General features: G+C 45.8%; 1 pseudogene; it reads left to right on the top strand.

The window, feature by feature from the left end:
* Positions 1–11,221: 11,221 nt before the first annotated feature.
* The window catches only part of LOC119448770 (Down syndrome cell adhesion molecule-like protein Dscam2), a 235,211-nt pseudogene continuing 222,742 nt past the window's right edge, over positions 11,222–23,690 (top strand).

Below are 23,690 nucleotides of genomic sequence, written 5' to 3'. Positions count from 1 at the left end.
AATAAACGTTCTAACAACAACAACGAAGAACTCCCATGCCACGCGCGCCTCGATCGCCGCACTTCTTTTGCTTTCTTTTTGCGCGACCTATTTCTTTGCTATTATCAACACTCCCTGTCTATGAAATGCTACGGGTGCATTTCTAGGAAGTACAAATGTTGACGAGGCCGCGTAACTACTTCGCCGTTTCCAAGCTTTAGGCGACATGTGCGCACAATTCCGTCTTTTCCCGTAATGTTCTCCAGGACACGCCCGAGCTTCCACCACAGTCTGGGCGTGTAATCGTCGCGCACTGTGATGATATTGCCTTCAGTAATGCTAGTGATGTCCTACACTGGCCTACTATGAGCACTTCTGAGGGGTATTCAATATTCCTTGTACTAGCGATTCCAGAAGTCTTTTTGCATTTCATGACGCTGTATTCATGTTTTAAGCAGCACAGTATGGGAGCTAGGCACTATGGCTACAGTTTGTAAGTCAGGAAGTGCTGTCAGTCGCTTGCCATGCAAGAAATGGGCAGGTGTCAAAACTTGTGGTTCCTCTGGGGAAGGATATGAATGCGTCAGTGCTCTACTGTTTATGATCGCTTCTATTTCTGTTAGGACCATGCTCATGTGATCGTAATCTAGAAGTGACCTTCCTAGCGCTTTCCTCAACCCCATGTCACTGTACCGCTGGCACCAGACTAGTGGTATGATACGTCAGCGCCACTTGAGTACTCAGGTAGAAGGAACAGATCAAACAGCATGATCACGCGCTGGAACATGGTAGAAAATGACATCGTTTCGTTGTCCACGCGCGCGAGTGCACGACGTGGGAACAAGCAGACGGAACGGAAGCACATCTCTGTTGCTACAGTACGAAGAGAAACAGACACACGCATAAATTCGGTCTGTATGTTTGATTATTTGCCTAAGCAATAATTTGCCTAGTGAAGCAACATATCGAACAAATAACTGCTGTTGCCTTGAATAACTTTCAACGTCACGTACCACTCTGAGGGACGTCACAGCACTACGAACTACGTGGGTGCACTTGCCCGAATGACTTCGACTGTCCGGTTGGAAGCACGGCGCTTTCCAAGAGAACGGCGCACGGGCTTTGGTTTGAAATTTCAGCGGCGCATAGTGGCGTGATACTTTGCAGACACGATCGTTAGCACGCGTTGTATGCACTGAGCTTGTCGGCTCAAAATGGCCAGACCTGATGCAGGGGCCCTTTAAACAAGGCCCCTTATCAAAACGTTGGCCTCAGCGTCATCCCTTGTTCAACCAAAGGAAGACATCAGATACCACTGTTACAAACCAACACTCAACGCTATTTCCAGAAACAAATACTGTTCGTGGAGCAGCAAACAGGGAACGAAGCGGTCACTCTTGCATACAGCGACTGTGCTTATCGCACGTATGGCGCGTGTGCTGCGTGTTCATGCTGTTTTTGGTCGGTGGAACACGACGGCGGTCAGAACCCCGGGCACCACCTGTGTAACACCACTTGAAAAAAAAATAGTATTTCGCAATTTAATAACGACCGTCCATGAGATACATAGAGACGACCGTTGTATTTTTCTGCTGCATTCGATCATTGCTTGACGGATCGATTGTAGCAGGTTTACCACGCTAAAGAAAGGAGATCTGACCAGATTACCAGCACGTAAGTATGGCTACATCACTACTGCTGACAATGAGTAATGTTTAGCGAAACTTCAATATGGGTATAGGTTAGGTGAATTGCTTTTTTTTGTTAGTATAACGTTGGTTAAGTACTTCGGTTAGGCTATTAGGGATGCCGTCATGGAAAGATGCAGCATTTCACTTACGACTATGTGGACATCTAACTTTTAAATCAAGGAGCACGAGCGTTTTCGAATTTCTCTTCTATTGGATGGCCGCCCCCACCTCCACGACTGCGTGCTTAGCAGCAGAATTTCATAGTCATTCCCCTACCGCAGAAGGAAAGTGGCAGTTCATTGCTTTGTCAGTGAAGTAGTTTAAAGAAATCGTCGAGTTTTCACGCTTATATTATACTCAAGAATTACCAATCGCACACACAGCGAAGCGAGGCGCTATTTAATCGTACCCATGTAATGTACACAGGAATTCTCGCATGTTGAAGAAGAGCGGAATTATATGGCGGCTACAAGGACTAGTTTTATGACATTTATGTAACTGACAAGTACGACAAGTTGGGTGCGTCGTTAAAATTGTCTGGTGAAAGTTCAAAGAAGCGCGTTAACTTAAAGAAAAAGTGGACGTGTAGCACGTGCTGCTGTGTCCATTTCTTCTCCATGTCCGCGTGCTTCTTCGCGTTCTTGACATGGCCACACATTCGAGTAACAATTTCAGTTTGTTGCCTTGCAAAAGGTCAATCCGGCAGCCATTACTATTAATCACTGTCGCAGTTCTAAGGAATATAGTGGTCTCGCCACCCGAAAACTGGAGCGAACGTGACTATAAGCGCTGTGGGTACTTCTCTGAGTTCATGAATTGAGAGGTGACCCATGACCCGTATGTGACCTTCAATTGGTCATTTCATAGCACTCCTGCAACAATGAAAAGTCGTGCAAACGTAGTTGCCAAGCTTAAGAGTGTCATGATTTGCGATGGATTACTCTTTTGCTGTTTGTACCAGTGCTTGTGTACTCCTCCTGTATGGGACTTAACTTGGGTCTGCAGTATTCGGAAATAATAAATAAAATAAAATAAAAACAAATTCAGTTTGGCACATAACCATTATCATTATTATTTAAGCTCGCGTGCGACACTGCGAGCATTGACAGCAATTACAAAGTATTAAACAAGGGCACGAAGTAAGCGTTGTACTTGTATGGCCCGAATAAATTGCAGTTAACTTTCGCTAAATAATTAAATTCGCCTGCTAATTAAATGAATAAGTACTGTATCGAGCGCGCACAGAAAAACATGAGCAGATCTCATTCGATGACAATCGGACACTCGCTGTCAAAACGCTACACATGAAGAGCGGCAGCGGCGAACGAACGCTTCTAGCTGCGTCTCGCTTCAAAGCATCTCCGAAACATGAACTTTTACAAGGCACGCGTGAAGCAGTCTACTCATAGGCTACAAATGCATTGCACCTGCCACAGATCATCTCCAAGAAAGGGCCCATGGAGCCGCACTCAACCACGCCATGCACAGTAACGGCCAAACTAAAAAAGAAGACGCACGCTCACCTGCACCCCCTTCCACTTGGGCGCACAACACTAGGTTCTGCGTCACGAGCGCCAGCCCGCGCGGCTGTATCTTGAAAGCCATTTACGGCGGGGCCCGAGTCCGCCCTCCCTGTGTTTTCGCGGCTGGGATCGCGTGGATGGGAGTGGTGGGACGAATGTTAATTTGCTCGCTGCAGCTGCTGCGCTGACTCACTCTAGCGTTTCGACAGCCAGTTGCCGCGGTCATCGAGTGAGATGCGTTCATGTTTGCTTATGCTTGCGTGCGAGATGCGTGCGTGACACCATGCTTGCTAATTTAGTTAGTATGCCTATGTTCACAAGTTTATACGGCCGATAAAACTACTAGGCTTTCATTGTATAGCTGCCCGCTAATTTCCCAACACAATCGATGCTGCAAGGTAGATATACCTGGTAGCGAAGCTTCCATAGAAGCCCATACGTTCAAAACATGGTAGCTTACCGGCGGTTCATGGGGCTTAGCGCCATCTGTGTGAGGAGGGAACACTTCCGGCGCAAGAAAAAATAATTTGACGTCATATCCGTCAAAAACAGAAGTGACGTCATTTTGTTCTCATAGGCGCGAAACTTGTTTTCGGAGGCCTGCCATTAGAGCTGTATATTCAAATGCCCCACCATTCGACTTCATGGGCGTTCCAAGTTTTCAGCGCGATAAGCGATGCCGGAAAAGATCAGCCGTACGGGTGTCGAAATCGCATCGCTGCACAGAACATACGTTCTTTGGAGGCCGACATACACTTTGGGCGTAGATTGCGTAGAGTGCTGGTCCTTTCGTCGGACGCCAAGCCCGTCCGCCAGCGCTGTTGCACGAAAACAACTAAAGTAAACAAGTATCTGACGGTCACAACTCACTAATTTTGACTGCACAGGTTAATAAACAATAAAACTACCCGCGTCACCTAATTCAGACAAACGTCGACATGCAACACATGTGACGGGGGCGTATTGTAACAGGTGAACTTTACGAGTGCCCCTTTCCACGCACTCCAAGAGTTGCATGGCATTGCAAGTGATAGCGGCGTCAACGCCCGCCGCTATCGATGGGCGCTCTCACGGTGGACCCTGAAAAAAGGTAAATATTGATAATGATCTAGTAAAATACAGTTGTATCTTTTCTCGCCATGCATATATAAAATGAATTAAGAATTTTATTTTCGTTGAATGAATCTAACTGCGTCTCGCTTTAATTTAAAAACGCTTTTTTTCTTTCCCAGTGTTTATTCCCTCCAAACATAGTCGCGCTTCAATCGCTGCTCCCATAACCACCTTTGCTGATGTCGGTGACAATTGGTTCTGAACCGCTTTTCGCCCGAAGCTTCGCGACCTATGTGGATCGACCTTGAGTTGTGTCCGTAGCGCGGAATCGAACCAGGGACCCCTCGCTTCGGAACGCGCGGCGCTAACCACTACGCCACGAAGCGCACATGGACACACGCAGCACGATGACAATAAATACCCAACATTAACAAAAGACTGCGCGTTTCTAACGCGTTTGTGCTAGCGCGTTACGGCCCGTGTAAGAAGCTGGTGTAAGACGCTGTGGCCTCTCCGCCTTACCCCCGTATTCATAAACGCTCCTCGACTTGAACTTGACTTGCCACCGCCTTGGGCAGCGCGTTCGAAACGCGTTGAAGGCGGTGGCAAGTCAAGTTCAAGTCGAGGAGCGTTTATGAATACGGGGGTTATACTCTCTCAGCATTCATGTGATGGCGTCGGCAAACGCGGTGCACGTTCCGGCATGTGTAAACGGTTGCGTAAGACGCTGTGGCCTCTCCCCCTTACTAGAGAGAACTGCTCGTTTCTAACGCGTTTGTGCCAGCGTCCCTTAAGCGGGAGATGGTGCAATTATAATGAAGGGCGCTGTTATAAAATAGGAATGACGTCACATATGGCGCGTGTCATTGGTGGAAGTCAATCGTTCGATTTTGTGCGGCGAGACTGGGCGAATTACACGGAAGATTCACGGTTTACCGATGATTCCCTCCGGAGCTTCGCCCACTCATCATCATTCACCCCGTGGATATGCGGTGTTTTTTTTTTTGCCTCATCCCTGGTTGAAAGAAACATGACTTGAAGCCTGTGAGACGGCTCAATGCAGTCGTAACAGCAAGCTGAAGCTTTCAATGTTAGCTGGCTTTACGTGTTTCAAGAACAATAGGTGTGGCGAAAATTAAGTATCAAACGAGCACCTCAAGGGCAAGAAAACTTTACGTCGTTGAAGAAACACAAGTACTTTTTTTAAATATGAAGTCAAGATGTACAGGGAAAAGGTGTAGTACCATGCGTGTCAATGCTTTTAAGACACTGTATTTAAAGCCCATCCGGACAACTTATATAATAAGGCCATGATTTGAAACTAGCATTAAAAGAGCTTGTTGTTACGCTTTCGAATTTGATAGGGATTTACTCGATGTTGATGAATACGCCTCTGTGAAATAGGCATTCTCGACTCACATGCAGAACCTCATGCTCAAGAAGTTAGGACCTGTGACGAAGTTGAGAAATTACCTTTAACAGACAATACGTGTGGTCTTACTGCGAAATGCAGAACATAACGAATAGATTTCTTTTTCACGTTAGATATTTGTTGTGTGCCCACGTTGCGGTGGCCTTTAATTTTCGGGACTTGGAGAGCAGAGGAGAGGGGGGGGGGGAAGAGTGGACTATACTTACACTCATTTATGACGTCATTGTCGCTCCTCATGGCTCTTCTCACATATTCAAACGGTTTTATGCTAAACCTTTATAGAATCGCTTCCCAGGTTTTCCCGAGTAGGGCGTCGAGCGCGATAGCTTCACTGACACAATATTAGGTAAATTACGTGTCTCATGGCACTGACCTGAACCAGGATCCGTCAGCGCGGAAGTCCGATGTTCTACCCGTTAGTGAAAGTTTGGGTGACAGCGCAAACAGACGACCACAAGAAGGGAGACACGGACACACAGGCGCTGACTAACAACTGGTTTTTATTGTGAAGGTTAGCACACCTTATATATGCCAGAGTGAAGCAAGGGAAAGGGGAAAACATAACAAGGGTGGCATCGTGCCAACAACGCAAGCGCAATACAGCCAACCAAGCGCAACAAGACGCAAACAATTATTTTTCTTTCTAATTTGAACCCCCGATAACCGCATTCCAGAAGATAAAATTCTGCGTCAAAGAGAGCAAGGGAAGGGTTGCTGAAGCACTTGCTACCGAACTTTCTGATGTGGTAGGCTTCCAAAATGATGCGCGCTGTCTTGTCACTACTCTTTCCTAAAATCGTCGTCTCCTTTAACCGGGCCACACAATCAGTGCACTTACTAACGTGCGCAACTATATGTGCGTATTTGTCATCTCGTTTTTTCAGTTTTAGAGCGTGTTCCCCTAAACGGTCATTGACACAGCGACCAGTTTCGCCGACGTAAAACATCCCACAAGACATGGGAATGCAACACACCACTGCAGTGGAACATTTAACGAACGGCGGTTGGTGCTTCTTCTGGCAGCCACGTTTACTGGTGTTGCACATACGTGGGCACAACTTTCCCAGCTTGTTTGGGGCAGAAAAACAAATTTGAACGCCCTGCCTACTTGCCACCTTCTTCAGATTGTGGAAGAGTTTATGGATGTAGGGGGCCACCTCAGGTCTAAGTGCCTTCCGGTGATCCTCCGCCGTTGTACTTCCCGTTCCACGCTTGAATTTTTGAAGGAGCGTTTCAGAAACAGCAGTCAAGACCGAGGCGGGGAACCCTGCAGCCAAAAGACGGCTTACCTGATTGTTAAAACTGGGCGTCATCTGATGTGGGCACGATTTCTGGAGAGCCGATTCCATACACATCACCGCTATTCCTCTCTTAATTGTTTTGGAATGTGCCGAGTCATAGTGCAGCCGCTCCTTCTTAGCCCGTGGGTAGTATCCCCAGCAAACGTGTTCATCACAGAACGTGATTTTAAGGTCTAAAAACTGTAAAATTGAGGAGTCAGAAAGTTCCTGGGTGAAACGAAACCCACATCCATGTTTGCTAAAAAAAGGTAAAACTTCACCTACAATAGAGGAGTAGGTGGAGGCAGGCTGCTTTTTTAAAAGCACTAAAAAATCGTCAACATACCTAAAAGTTTTTAAAACCGGCCCCTCATTAAACACCACCTGTTCTAGTGTGTCGTCCACCTTGGCCAGAAAAATGTCACAAAGAATAGGGGCTGCGCAAGACCCTATGGAGATGCTATCACGCTGCAAAAAAAGGCTGATCGTCAAATACAATAAAAGTAAAATTAAAGTAAAACTGCAATAAAGACAGAAAATTATCAACGGACACGCCGGCGGTGTTCTGGAAGGATACGTCACCGTTATCTTCAATGCACTCTTTGACACACGCTAACAGTTGATTCAGCGGGACAGAATAAAAAGAGTCCTGCACGTCAACAGAAAAACCAAAACCAACATGATCACTTCCCTCTAAAAACTGTGCTACTGGGGCTGAATTCTTGACCTAGAAATGGGTCGTTCACAACAAGCGTCTTGAGCTTCTTTAACAAAAACTGGCTGACACACTTCTGCCATGATGCCTCTTCACTAACAATAGTCCTAAACGGAACTTCGGGCTTATGTGTCTTGGCTGTGAAAAAGCCCTCAAGCTGTTTCCCCTGCTGTTGTAAATGTCCCTGGCAGGCCTGCCGAGGTCTAACTGCTTACAAAATTCGACAAACTTGGTTTTAACGCGCACTTCACATTTTTTCACGGGGACAAAGTTCTTATTAACTGCTGCCAACGCTTTTTCATTGTAAAGTCCCTTGGGTAAAACGGCGAACTCCCCTCTTTGTCAGCTTGCGTAAGCATCAGGTTGTTGCGCTTAAAAAAAGATACTACGTCGTTCAACAATGTACTATGCTGCGTGTCCGTGGTCTTAGGAGCAAACTTTCGCAGGCAGTCAACACCTTCAAGAAGGCAGTGGTCCCGATTATTATCTGTAGCCTTATCGGCCACTCTTCGATTCATAGCAATGAGATCATGCGCGGGAACAAATACGCGCATATAGTTGCGCACGTTAGTAAGTGCACTGATTGTGTGGCCCGGTTAAAGGAGACGACGATTTTAGGAAAGGGTAGTGACAAGACAGCGCGCATCAGTTTGGAAGCCTACCACATCAGGAAGTTTGGTAGCAAGTGCTTCAGCAACCCTTCCCTCGCTCTCTTTGACGCGGAATTTTATCTTCTGGATGCGCCTATCGGGGGTTCAAATTAGAAAGAAAAATAATTATTTGCGTGTTGTTGCGCTTGGTTGGCTGTATTGCGCTTGCGTTGTTAGCACGATGTCACCCTTGTTATGTTTTCCCCTTTCCCTTGCTTCACTCTGGCATATATAAGGTGTGCTAACCTTCACAATAAAAACCAGTTGTTAGTCAGCGCCTGTGTGTCCGTGTCTCCCTTCTTGTGGTCGTCTGTTTGCGCTGTCACCCAAACTTTCAAGATGTACCAACTCGCCCAAAAAGAAGTATTGATGAAATACCCGTTAGTGCACAGACACGATAGAATACGAACCTTCCCTGTGCTTTCCTCACGCGAGTTGTTGTTTTGAGACCGATAGTGCGCCCGTCGGCGTCACACAGCCACAATATTGTTAAAAAAAACAAGAGATCGCTAGTTTTGCGCTATCCTTCCCTTTCCGGCAACTAGCACTGGGGGGCACCCTGTAGCACGGCGCTGCCTTCCCTCTCATCGGTGGCCGGCGACCGAAAGGAGGCGCCCGTCGTTGTGTGTTGTGCAACACTTCACCACAAAAGCGAGACACACGCTAGAGGCGAACCTAATGTACAGCCCTGCGTCTCGCTGTGATGCATGTAAGAGGGATGCAGCCGTGCAAGAGCCGTACAAAACGATGACGCTTCGATGTTCGGCATCCGCAAGCACAGAACAGCGCCAGATCAAGTTATCAAAGAAATGTGGCCATCCGCCATGAACGGCTACCAAAAAAGGAATACGAACAATCCGTCTGTTGCTATTAGGCAAAAGCTGGCATAACGTTGATTCGCACGAGGCGTGGGATCTGCGCAAATGTATTTTCTTTTGCTCTTATTTTATTCGGTTGCCCTGCCTTTACAGAATCATTTACCGAACCGTATTACCTATACACTGCGCGCCAGCAACTAGTCAAAGGGGATTCAGTCATGTCCTTTCTCTGTCCTTTCTATAGTGCTCAAGCGAATAAATGTTCACGATGTATATAGGCTTCAAATTAAATCTTTAATATTTCCTTTTGGTTTGGCTGCAGTATGCTTATACCCTACCATCTTCTCACGAAACTGCATAAGAAATGGGAAGATGATAATGTTTGTGCCTAGCAAAATGTTATTAGAGTGCGCGTTTCCTTTATTGCGGAATTACACCTCCGGGACGCGCTTATCTGTTTATCGGTGATGGACGAGCACCACCTCGAATGTCTGCCAGGTGCGGCGACATCGGCTTCAGCCACGTCCAGACAGCGGTCGGGCCTTCATGGCTACTCTGGTAGCGAGGACACCTGTGTCTACTCAATGAGCAGCGACAAGGCTTTCAACGACGGCTTCGCACTTGTAATCAGCTGTAAGGTGAAGAAACGAAACACCAGTAGCTCTTCGTCCTCGAGCACATGTATTGAATGAAAGATCGGAAGGAAGGCCTATAGGACCAACACCATTATTTTCGTTACAGCGCTCCCCAACGACCCCATGAAGCGCATCAACGGGCAATCTATGTGGGGCTGCGGGACAGATGCGTGCGAACTGAAATTAACGAGATCAGGTTGAATACACCCAAGAACGTCCCGGCGATTGATGTTCCGCACGTGGCTACGCTGAGCACATTGTGCAAGGTGACAAACATGGATGGAATGAACGCCCGCTCCCATAACCCCGCTGGGCTCGAACGTAACTGTAATTGCCATCTACGATGTAGATACTGCTACTGCCACCTTTGACTTAGAGTTGTTGTAAAGCCAACTAGTAAACCTGCCGTCATCACGAAGGGTGGCCGTCAGGGCAACTTACGTTGTTCGAAGTTTGTGTAGATGGATGTGTTCTTGCAAGTGTACTAAATGCACAGGCTCTTGCTCCTCATAGCACGTTCACTTGGGCTCACATGTGAGTTTTGGTTTCTGGATTGAGCATTTCGTGATATTTCGGAGAAATCGACATATGCATATATTACCCACACGACGACAGAAAGATTTGGTGACAAGCATCCAGGACGCATCGTCTTAGCTAAAAAAAAACCGGCTAACACTGATTATTGCTTCCATTTCCGCTTCATTCAAGACGCGAAATTGTTACCGCAGTCATATTATTTAATGCAGGTCCGATTTGGAATGCAACTCTCAGCGACAAAGGAACACTGCAGAAATGCTGTCAAACCAAACTGATATTCGCATGGCAGTCCTCACCGCCTATTCCATGACCGCAGCTCTCATGGCTGATCACGATTTCGCACATAAATTTTACAAAATAAATTAAATTAGGATCAATAAAAAATGAAATCATTGTTGTGCCGCAAAGAATGTAAAGTCAAAAGAGGGCTTATTCAATAGTAACGAGCAGGCGTCCGGCTTCGAGGGCATAGAGATCTCAAAAAGGAGTCGCACGCTGAGCCGCTAAACAAAATCAAGGGTATGCGAAAAAAAAATGCATATGCATATGTATATATATATTGCCTACCAAAAAGGGGATGGCTTACAGCCTCCCTGCGTTCCTTTACTCGAGTTTCACCGCTTCTATTGTGGCCGAAAGAAGAGAAAATGAAGGCGACGCAGCCTTGCACGGAAGGACGAAGCGTGGGAAAAATAGGGAGGAAACAAGAAGGTAAAGGACGGAGAGAAGAAATTCAGCGCATGCGCCCACCCGCTCTCCGAGCCCAGTGGTCGGAGCTGCGCGCGCGCGCGGGTCGAAGTGTCTCCCGGGTGCCGCTCCGTGGCTCCACCGCGTTCAGTCGTGAGCGTGCCTCGGCGCGATGGGCATAGCCGAGGAGTTACTGTCGCGACGACGTCACGCTGGCGGCGAGGCGCTTCGCGCCCGCAGAGTTTCCGACACCGGTGACAGCAGTGTCATCACCTCTGCTGCCTCGCAAGTGCGTCTCACGGAACTCTGATCCGACAGCGTTATTTTGTGGATAACTGTATTCTATTACAATAATCGTGCGCGAACTACCGCCAGTAGGGTCGTGTCGAGGAAGCACGTGCTACCTCTCCTTTCGGATTGTCGTCCCTCCATAGTCACGCTCGGCTCGTGCGATGGTCAGCGGTTGGAGGAGTGTCCTGCGAGTGTATGGGACGCCATGAGGTTAGACACGACAGCGTCCCGTGGTGAAACGTGCCTGCGAACAACTGGATCTGTTGTGTAACAGCGACATTTTGCAGGAACTTGGAGTGTTTCGCAGCTGCGCGGAACCCAGCTAGCACCAAAGACTGCAAATGCACAAAGTGACATAGTTGCCAGTGAATACCGGACCCAGCTGCAAGGCTCTTTCTATATACGGGAGACCTTGCGGTCTTACAGAGCCACCGCGTCAGTGTGCCGCGAGTGGTCAACGATGGAAACTTTACAAGCACGGCATCGTCCGGCGTGGCCGTCCTGCCCTTGTAGCTTTTTCAACTTCGTCGGAATATGGACGGTGTTCGTGTCTCTACTCAGCAGGAGCGTGAATGGACAACATGGTAAGCATTGGAGTCAGAGAGCTTTTCGAGTACACCTATTTTGTTGACGTCATCCACCTGACAATTATACCGCGTGTCAAGACTACAGGACAGCTGCTAGACACCGCTGTAAAATGTTTTAGTTCGACAGTGCCAAGCTTTCGCGATGAAAACCCATATAGAGATAAGAAAGTAAGCCGTACTTTAGAGCATGGAATGTCTTTTTATGTTTCTGTATGTTAATAGCAGCCAAAACTATCAGTGCTGTCGCACAATTGCTAGCGAAGAAAGGAAGTATTCAGAAAAGATTACCAAGAAATGTAATAATGTTTTTAAGCAATGAAGTAATTTCCTGCCGATATGAGTAGGCCGTTAATTGCGTTGTTACACTACACTCTTGGCGCGTTATGTGCAATACGAGTGTGATGGAAACACTTCACGAAAACACAATTAACGTTATAGTGAATACCAAGACCCCAACATTTTGCGACAGCGCGTTGTTGAAAGTAAGGGCCTTCAGCGTAATACTAATTTAGAAAATTGGTAGTCATTGCTAGTTAAACAGATTAATTGTTCACTAATAATCGTTGATATTGGCCCGTATACGTGCTTATAAACAGCTATAAAATAGCACATACATTACTTGGTCACACTTAAGTCAAGTCGTTCATTACTTCATCCATAAATTTTTTCGTGCTTTATGGGAAGCCAAAAATAGCTTGCACGGCTCTTGCCGGTCAACTTCCGCCTTTATTTGTAGTGGTAGAAATGCGACACTATAAACGCCCAGCAGCTATACGAAGAAATTTCACCCTTACGTACTGTAGTCATAGTGGTTTAAAAAAATTGAAAAATGAAATCTTGAATTAGTGTCGCCCTGTTACCTTTTCAGTAACGTTAGCTATCGAAACTAGGATAGTTATACAAAATATATTGTACATTATAGCAGACAGAATTGGAGAAGGAACTGTTGTAACAACCACAAAGCTGCACTATTCGCCCGTGCAATCGACGCAGAACCACAGCCTTTTTTATATCGTTACGAATTGCTTAATCGTATTCTTAAAATTGAGAGAATGGGCACAGATATTTAGAATCGGTCGCCTTTTGTTTCTGTCGCGATATTTCCCGCTTACCGCTGTCTACCAAAACAATACAAATGGATATAGTTGCTTAGAAGTTTTACGACTTGAAATCTAAATGAATAAAAGCAAAAAAAATATTAAAAATGTCACGGAACACCCACATGACGCATTTTGTTGGTTTTAAGTTTCTCATTTGGAAAAGAACGATTTTTTGCTTACCATCAACGGCTTTTATTTAAATTTTGCAAGCAGGCACTTTTGTATTAAGTATTGCATTGTTACTTCCAAAGCCGTTGTTTACAATTTTACATGATGCGGAGAAGCTAAACGCACGTTTAATCACCAGTCATCGGCAAGAAGGCTCATTTGTTCTCGCTTAGCGACTGAAAATGCAAACTATAAGCTCCTTTCCGCGCTAATGCTCGAACAAAGAGATCCCAGAGACCAAAAAGCCGTGGCGAGAAACACAATCAGCCGTAAAGATGAAAAAAAAAACGGATATTAAATGTTGGTGAAGCCGGAAAACGTTATTTTGTAGTTGTAACTCTTTTCCGACTTATTTCATGGAGATTTAGTACGCTACGAAATACCAAGCAAGAAAAAGAGGTTTTCATAGCGCCATTTAATTTTTTTTATTTGCGGTAATTATTTTCTATTGTGAAACTCGTGATATCGACACCTCTTCGGGCTTCCTGAAGCGCAACTTCGAAAAAAAAATGCAACGAGGTGACATCAATGACCCTGCGCAAATACTGTGTATTACGTTTTTATTCTTGTAAAGTAGTTTTGGCGTTAGCATGCTTGTTGGGAAATTTGCACTGCGTTGCCTAGGAAACATCAGGAGGAGATTGAATATTGGTCATGTTCAAGAATAATACCTCGTATCTGCAAAAACGGGGAGAGAGGAGTGTGGGTTAGGACATTACAGAGTGACGTCCTTCTTGCATAAGCTGATAACTGTGTATGGTGTGGCGCTGCGTAATCATTAAAGCGCAGATTTTTTTTACCTGTTTCTTTTTTTTTCTTTTTTTACCAGTTACATCAGTGGTGCTAACTACTCGAGCACAATGGGAGCATCGATCTTGTTACGTTTGCTTTTTCAACATGCTTTGAATTTCGCGGCGATCGAAATTCGCGCATGAATTCTCCCACAACTCTACAGGTTCTTGCCTCGGGATAGCAGCAAGAAATGCTTGAAGTGAACAATGGTGCATGGTGATTTCCCGTTAGCATTGCTAGCGTGTCCCGTTAATGTGCGCAGAACTACAATCGTAGCGTGAGAACGTGTACTCGGCTATTTGCAGGTGCAGGAGTGTTAACATTCGGCATCATTTTAACGGTGGTTCCTTTCAGCTATGCCTGGGTAGTGTGCTTGCGTTTCGAAATTAACACACATGCCAATGTTGATCTAAAGTGCAAACACTTAGCTTGTTCTAATGCCATGCACATTTGGACACGGGGCTTCGCCAAGAGCTGTTTGCTGTCACTCTCTCTAGAGTGGTTCCATCTTCCGTTCGTACTTTCTCACCCTGCGGCGACTAGTCGCAATTAGCTGCAGCGTTTACGGCTTTTTCGTGGATTTAATCTCCCACCTCAGAAGTAAATGTTATTAGGGTAAATATTCTGCCACACACACATGCAGCAACGCATCTCAAATATTGAGCCCTAAAGTACACGGATGAGTTTTATTTCCTTTGCCAGCACCGCTCTGGTAGAACTCGTTGAATACATTTATTGCACTACTTAGAAGTTCTATACGTTTACCATCAGGATTCACAAATGTTAGCGCTACTCGTGTGCCTAAAATATAAGTGTACGCTTTCGCTAGCTCGGAGGAAACAGGGTGGAAACTGTATGGCCGCTTTTCAATGCACACTGTCACACGCAGCTTTACCCCTTACGTAAGTTCTCTGAAATATATGGCATGTACGAGTGCCCGTTGCACCGCCTCCCTTGTCACTATTAAAATACTGCAGTTTCGGGCCTTAAGTGACCAAACAAGTAACACGCTTGTTTCGTCGTTCATATAGCATATCACATCGTCTTCGTCGTTCTCTTTTGTGCAATTTCTCTTGTACTGCAATGAAAATTTAAAGACCGCTTCGTCACCGTGATGTTGCCTTATAGCTTAGGATGATGTGCATTACCTTAAATTGCGGCGCAAGCTCCATACGTGGCAGCCTGTTTGGGACAGCAAATGTTAGCTCTAACTAGCGCCTCACCCAGAGTGGTTAAGTGACCTGCGAAAACTGGGGTGATAGCCTGCCGAGCACAAGATAAGTGCTCCACCTTCAGTTTCATAATTAAGCAACTTACAACACGTTTAGACATGCTGGTGGGCCATGTCATGCCAAGAATGTACAAGCACCAGGCCTTTGTGAAGAGGAATTAGGGTCAGCGCACGTGTAAGGTGGTTTAGCTTTATGTTACTGAGCGGAAGGTGTTTCACACTAATGTCAAGTCTTCGTAAGAAAATGACAAGCTTCCGCGTCTGGGTGGGCTTCTGTAAAGCAACGGGTTGATATAATCAGCTTTAGTGTTTCCAGGTAACTTTCTTAACTACAAGAGTCCGTGTTCAACGGCCGGCAAAGCTTGGTAAGGTTCCATTGCCGTTCACGAGATGGCGCTATGGCCGCGCTAGTAGCCAGCTCGCGCGAACGCCGTAGCGTCTTTCAGCGATGCAAATAGCTTGTGCTATAGTAAGCTTGCGACAGTTAACAGTTCAGTCACAAGTACAATGCAACTACAACTCCGTCTTCCCCGTTGTATATCAAAACACCTTCGCCTTATAGACGATTCCCAACTGAGGCGAAATCTAAATGCACGAGTATTTTCACATTTTTTTGTCGCTGAAGGTGTTCTTCCCTATGTGTGAAGCAGTGGCACCATGGAGGGTGGCATGCATATCCGTCCAAAATATCGACAGATTCATTTATGCATACGAGTCGGTTCATTATATGTTACCACAGTAATAGCGATCTTGAAGTAAGCGAAATGTATATATATTTTCAGACAGGAATAAGTACATACAACTAACTAAACTGCTCTATTTGACCAGTTGTCTTTCCCACCTATGAATAAGAATTTGAAGAGCGACGTGTCTCATTTACAAAACAGCAGAATTAATTAATTCGGCGGCAATACAAAAAGATATTATTAACGATGCGTAAGCTATATCGTTCACATCTTACCTACACATGCCTTTTCTTTTCTTTTGCTTCTCTTTAGGGAGACGTCAATGCTATCGCAACTTGCTGCCATGTAACTCCTGAAAACCAATAAAATGTGATATCTTAGTTATTTTCATTGCGCAAATCCCCAGGACGTGTCCGGTATTTGTCAAATTATTTGAGTCTGCTCCTAGCACTCGACCGCGTAGGTGAAACACGGATAGCAGCATCTGTTTTCTAGAGTTTCCGGATTATTGTGTTGTACTGCAAAATATTGCGCGCAGGAAAAATTGTAACACTTTCTAACTGCGCACAATATCAATAGTCGGAAAATGCTGGTGTGGGACGATTTTCATTCCTTTGACGCCGGGTTTAAGTTTCCTTCTATTTGCCTTTCTTCTATAAGCCAATGGAACACATACCAGGCTAGCGCAGAAAAAGCAAGCAATTTATTCCTGCCGTCATTCAAAAGGAATGTCGTTAACCATTGCTGCATTTGCATTTATTTCATCTGCAATAACGCAAGTGCTTATGGCTATAATCTCACCCCTGTCCTCGAGAAATATTGTATTGCTATATTTCAAGCGCAACGTCAACGCAGGTCGTGCACACAACTCCCGTATTTCTAGGCACAAACGACATACGCTACGTCGTCCTGACTCTCATGCTTGAATGGCGTGCAATCAGCGTGCCTTCTGAATAAGCCACACCTTCATTTAAGAGAGAAGCTTGTTAGTTTGGCTTCGATGTTCTTATACAAGTGAGCTTATATTCAGAGATACGTTACGGATTTTTCTTTTTTCTTTATAAAAAAGAAGCGATAGGCTTTCCTTAACTCTTCACCCCACTTTGTGGTTTGTATGTTTCTAGCCATTTATTGAAGGAGAGTCAGATTGGATCGCTAGTTATGCGCTGGTTGCTACCTTGCCAAGCAGGCAACATGGGACACGGGATATTTGCCACTGAGTATGCGCTTTAACCTCGGCGCTGTTAGGTAATATTGCTACGTGCCCATTCTGGGACAATCCTCCGTAAATAATTTACCACTATATGCCACAACGGGTACATGGCCTTGAATATATTAAATCGATAGTGTCTCATGTGCAACAGATGCCCCCGCGTTAAGTGGTGCCTCGTGATGGATAGTCCTCTGGGTGGATATTCAACGAGGAGCTTTTATTACAAGATATACCATGTCGTAGTATCATTTGGCATTGTGACTGGCTGTGGAGTTGCCACTTCGTGTGACTGCTGATGTACCCGTGAGATTTAGTGATTCATGGATGGCATAGGGATATGCAGCTCGTCACGCAAGAAAGCTATCGTTGACATATGCGGTCATCTTCGATGGTTTCTGCCACAAATTAAAAAAAATTGTTTTCCCGTCAACACGGATAAGCACAGCAGTAAGTATACGTATTTTTTTATGTTTCCAGCTTGAACAGTCTTAATTTATGTTCAAAACTTCTAAAGGCGAAAGAAAATTAAAAATTGTGTGCCGTTAGATGACACTAGCATTCCCCAAGAGATTCGCCTCTTATCTCTAACAATGCCAAAACACAAGCTATTTAGAATGCGTAAGCTGGTGAGAACCTGTGCGATTGTCATCAAAACAGCATTTGCAGTTTGGGGAGTGACGGCTGAAGCACTAGCAGAAGCCTGGTGGTTTACCAACTACTTTCCCACTACCACGCTATCTTCTTGTTTCTGCACTTGCCTGCACGAAAAGTGAAAAAGCCGGTGCAAATGTATGATTGTCGCCCACGTACGATGCATCTTGCGTATTGTCCTGTCGCTAACTACACTGATGCCTCTCTTCGGTTACTTTGTGCAGTTCCTAATTTTTTCTAGAATCTGTCAAATAGGCACGTGACAATGTCAGTTTGGCTCATCAATTTTCCGAGAAATATTACGGCACAGGGGCCTCAGCAACGTGAAACGTTTGGTGCAGCTGGAATGCCCGCGGCACGGTTATGTCGCTCCCTGGCTAATGTCGGTACCGCTACCATATTGCTAACAAAATTTCTGCATTTCCTTTTCCGAGACTTCGCTGCAGATGACGTATCTCTGCTCGCTGTTAGCCGCACACGCTACCATGTGCAATAGACCTGGCATTCGATAGACCGCGCTACAAACGGCTACAACTGTCACATTAAGGACAAAGGACGCTTATTATACATAGACGCTGAACACCACTGGCACGAACAAGACGGCGCAACCCAGTTCCACAACTCAGATGGTGATGCTGCTAGCTCATCAAGAAAAGCACAGGAGCTTTAAGCAGAAGTTACGTGGTAATAACTGGAACAGTGCCATCAGCGACTTTGAACACAGAACAAAGGCCCCCGCCATTCCCTTTGAAGGAGGCCTCCAGTCGATGTCGTTGCCCATGGAAGTTTTTATTTATAGTTGCTTCGTTGTAATTGTATGTTTTGACAGCATAAAAAATATACAATAAGTATGGAGCATCTCGTAATGAAATACCCTTAGCAGAGACTATTCAGTAACACCTCACAATCACCATATATGTAGAGCAAACGCGCCTTCTTCCGACGCGCGAGAGGCCGTGGGGGAGGGGGGAGGGAGAGGGAAGGGAGGCGACGTTTAGCTGCGGCACCAAGTGCCTATTTTTATCAGAAGCTCCGGCAACAGTCACCAACGCTGCACGCATTTTGAGCGAACGCGGGCAAAACGCCGACGGCGTCGACAACAGTTCTGTGTGTTGCCGGTGCTGCTGCAAGTCCAAGTTTATACAGCTGATAAAGCTACTATCATTACTCCGTATAGCTCTCTACAAATTTGCTATCGCAATTGATGCTTCGCCTTTCAGGTGAAACTGCGACAACTTTTTATATTACCGTTTCTAATTTGCAATGTAAAGCCCATTCAACTTACTTGCAGGCCTTTTCATGGTCGCCTTATTCAGCCTGTCGTTTCGCAGATGAATTTGCAGTCGATACCGTAGCGAATGGGCACACACACACAAAAACAGGTAGTCGTTCGTTAGGAATCATTATGAAGCTCGGTACAAAAAACCGCTAATTACGATGGCTTGGCACCTAGAAAGCGTCAACGACAATTCAACGTAACTCTCTCCCAAACACCTACAAAACAACCTTCCGGTTATGGAGCACATACCATTCTCCTTCTCTTCACCCCCTCCACAATAAGACAAGCAAAATCATCGCAAGGCGCCTTGCTTCCGCCTGTCTCCCAGAAGACTAATCCTCTCATCTCGACGTTGCCGCGGCCCTAGGGGACATCTTCTCTTTTTTCATCCCACTTCGTATCCCTACAATAGAAGTGAGCCAACACCGAAAGCAAAACTCAATTACGCTTTTTCTTTCGCCGCGCTTATAAATAGTAGCCCGACGACGCTCCAAACGCCGCCGCTATTATGGTGAATGCCGCGCCTTTCTAAATCTCCAGCCAGTTTGCTTAGGGCGTTTGAATTTGCGGTGGCGTGGCTCAGCGAAGAGGACAGTCTAGCAGTCCCGTTTCTTCTCGAATCTCGCTTTCTTCTTGCTTTTATTTATTTCGTTTTCCTGGCTCCCTAAACCTGCTTAGAAAGCAGCTTTTCCTCGCACTCGCTTGTCTAATTGCAGCTCTCCGTTGCCTATGCTGCTCGCGTCGGCGGCTTTAGCCAAAGGCGGGCATTGCCTACGGCAGCATAATGGAGTCGGCTGCGTCAGCGTTGCATAAAGAAGAGACCGACAGAAAGAGCACTCTCCTCGTAGAGTGCTGGAAGGCCTCCCTACGACCATGCACGGTTCCATTGACGGGAAACCGTAGCTGCTAAAACTTGGCCTTTCGTATCTCTTTCCGCTGTCGTGTCGCAAGGAAACCAAAAACAAGCGTAAGGTATCTTGATTTTGTCTTGGAATTTCGTCTCGCTAAAGAATTCAAAACAAAACAGTGAAAGCAATCACGAGACTTCGTCAGGGAAAAGCGGGTCACGGGAAAGATGGTACGGCAAGTATGTCAGTTCGTTTGCATACTTGACAATTCCTGCATATTTTAACATTGTGCACATGCATAAGGAATACCTCTTCCATAATGTATCCATGGTTGTTGGTAAACATTAAAGGAAAAAGTGCGAGTGTTGCTCAAGACCGCCGGGGATATTTCTCTCAGCATGTGAATCAACGGGTGAAGGGAGTGCCGGAGTTACAAAGTAATTTACGTATAACTTACTGAAACAACCAATTATTGCAAAACACAAAGGAATTATAGTGGGTGCTTAACCATACTTTGAGTCGGTTGCTTCTAATATTGAATGTTCAATTGCTCGCGAGCTTCCAATTTGGGAAGACACACCATATAAATTATTCTTGCGTGCATAGTTAGGACCCATTCACACTTGCGACTAGACGACGTCCCGCGACAGATTGTGACTGGCGACCAGAAATCTACTCAAGACAAATGATGTTCGCACTGACAAGTGCGACCGAGGAGTCGCTAAACTGAAATGTCTAGCGATATGCCGTTCACGTCTGCTTGCAATGTTATCGCCGCGTAAAATAAGCGTCAGCATAAACAGACGTCCTGTTCCTTCGCATCTGATTGGTTCAGCTGTTCTGCGACTGCGGTCGCGCGACTGAAAAATCGAGCAGTGAGCGACTGGCCCGAAACGGTCGCCTTTTGAGAAAATCGACCATTTGCGACTACTTGCAACTGGTCGCTTTGCGACTAACTTATGGGCCCTTAGAATGATTTGTAGGTCTACCAGACACCACAATGAAAGAGAGAGCAAGAGGTGCATGAATGGCAGGGTGGTCAATCAGGTATAGGTTCAGTTTGCCATCGTACGCAGGGGTTAGAAGTTAAAAAAAAAACAAAGAAAGAAAGAAAAAAAGAAACAAAGAAAGAAATGATGGTGGGTATGACTTTGTCCACAGGTGCACATTGAAACTAGTTGCTCACCGAATTGAGTAGAGCAGGAACGAAATGACGCATAGGATATGTAGCTTCCTTTGAATCTTATTTGGCTGTATAAGCAGAATTTACACGCAAAATATTATTAGTGTAGGCAATTAAAAGGCCTGAGGAATTTCAAAACCCGTGGGAATAACATATCGATGCCATTAGAAGTGGTGGAGAGGAAGTTTTTGATATCTTAGAAATACAGAGGAAACATGATATCTGCCTGAAAACGTACGAATACCTGTGTGAGCAATGACCATGTGAAGGCTGTAATTTTGGTTGAAGGAGCACGAGTGAAGGGTTTGGGCGTTTATATAGTGGAGAAGAGCAAAATATGAAGATATAAAAGATACATAAAAAATCTAAGCAAACCAAAAACAACGAATGTCAGAAAACAGGCGATGACTTGAATAAGATTTACAAATTCACAAGAAATTTTAGCTAGCAGTAAACCACATGAAGCAGATCGTATTAATAAATGGAGCTGGTGAAGGGAATTTTGAGAAACTGGGAAAAGTTAAGAATAGGAAATTCTTTGGGATAGTGCTGATTGTAGAGGAAAAGAACGCCGGTGACACTGTAATGCGTTCTCTAATGCAAACTATCCGACATGATCATGTCGAGAGCGGCCCTCCAAGGAGCGTGTAAAATCAAGTTTACGCCACACTCAAGGTTGGTTTACAAAAACAGCCTCAGGACAGATAAGTAGCGGATCGCAGCAATCTCTAATCATTGGTGTTGGTTGACCCCAGATGCACCCTTCTGCCTGATACCAGTGTTCAGCGATGTTAGTTGCACGGAATTGCAAATTTCTGCGAGGGTTCTGCCGGCCTCGATGCGATATGGCTTCGAAAGATGTCACCAAGAGCGCTGTTCTTGCCAACTGCGCAAAAGATCTACAATCACTCTAATGCTCCAGAAGCTCAAGCAATAATATTATGCTCTATCGACACCTTTCATTTCCAGCTTACCCAAAATAGGGACCAGCTATGATAACGTGCCACGTGGCACTGTTAAATTAGACTCATGAGCTTAAAGCATGCAAAAAAAGTTGCAGTGGCTTAGCTCGGCTATGCCAGGATATACGTAGCGTTAGCAAAGGTTCAGCTGATTATTCTTAGCTTTCCTGGTTGTCTCCTACGCTCAACCGCTAATTGCCAGGCAACTACTTCGGGATCCGATGAGTCAAGCTTCTCCGTTCTTCTGCGCTGTTGAGCAGCATTTGCGCTCTCCTTCTCCGTGGCTATACCACACTGGCAAACGCCAGTCAGAAGCGCAGCGGCTCCAGCGCAGTGTCAGACGGCGACTCCACAGCGAGCGCGCGCCGGCGCCAGTGCGTCTACCACGGCTACGACGTCACTCCTCTGGAATGCGCAGACCGGCGGCGGTGAGTCGCGCGCGGCGGCGGCGGAGTGTGCGAGAGGTGCCGGCTCCGGTGGCTCCGGTGCGCAAGCCGTGTGACATCACTGATCCTTGCGCATGCGCAGCACGGCTCTTGATGTGCCGCGCGAAACGGGCTTGGCTAGGCCAGTGTAGCTAACGCTACAAAAAATCTTTGTCGAGTGTATGATGGCCCGGCTTTGTGGCATGTGACGTGTGGTATTCGTGGCGCCAGCACTTTCCCCAAACCAGTGCAGTTCACTTACGCACTTTCACTTCGCATTTACATAGATGTCTAAGTGAGAGCAACATAAAATAGCATTCGCTTTAACAGTCGATCGAACCGTATATTTCGAGTGAGCCTATTGTTTGAAAATAGGCATGGTAGTGCAAGGCCTATAACGGTCGCCTGACCTTTCTACAACGTCATCAGTTTTGTTTAGTGTGGGATCATTACACCGATTGCTGTGCTTAAATGCGTTGCTAAGCATGAAACTACCGCGGTGCTCTGTTTTGGATTGCTTTCCTCGTAACGCCATTAAATTTAGACGAGGATATATACCAGCGCACATGCAGAACTACTAACAAAACATGCGCTGAATCGATTCGCGAGGAGCGCCTGCTCTTGCATTTTAAGCTCAGGTTTGCTGCGTAAGCTGCAGTCGGAAGGGCATTTCCATAGTACGCGCACTCGAAGAAAAGGCACAGGGACTACAATTGATGATACCTATCTGCTTGTTCAGCGCGATTGCGCATTAGGATCGACCCTCTTTCAGTGAATGCGTCATTTGCGCTTCCTTGCACCCCTCTTCGTTATTTCTGTTTTTATCATTAATATTATTATTATTCTGAAGGGCTGTCGTCTGCGCTACACGAACCATTACATCACATCGGCCAGTACGTCACTGAAATCTACCATCGACGCATTCTGCTGAAGCAAAAGCTGTTCAGTTACATGCGGGCAGCATTGACGCGTTTATTCGCCAACTTTAGCCTTCGCTGCAGCTAGCCAGGACAAATGCTAGAAAACTTGTAATAGCGGACCTTTTATTCTGCGCACGAATGTGAAACCAGAAGAACGCCACTAACATAAAGACGTAGTTATCGGGATCAGTGTCACGAACAGCACCGCCTTTTCGTTTTCTGCAGTTTCCCGACAAGTTGCTATACAAAATGGTCTTACTGAACAGTAGCTTAGTTGCGAGCAGCTCAGTGTAAAATAAAGGCAGCGAACGCTTGCGACAGGAGAATTCACTCAATAAAGCATTTTGTGACGTT

Source organism: Dermacentor silvarum, chromosome 4 (genome assembly GCF_013339745.2).
Source record: "Dermacentor silvarum isolate Dsil-2018 chromosome 4, BIME_Dsil_1.4, whole genome shotgun sequence".
Taxonomy (NCBI): Eukaryota; Metazoa; Arthropoda; class Arachnida; order Ixodida; family Ixodidae; genus Dermacentor; species Dermacentor silvarum.
The sequence above is the reverse complement of the archived record's forward strand: the minus strand, read 5'-3'. Positions and strand labels throughout refer to the sequence as shown.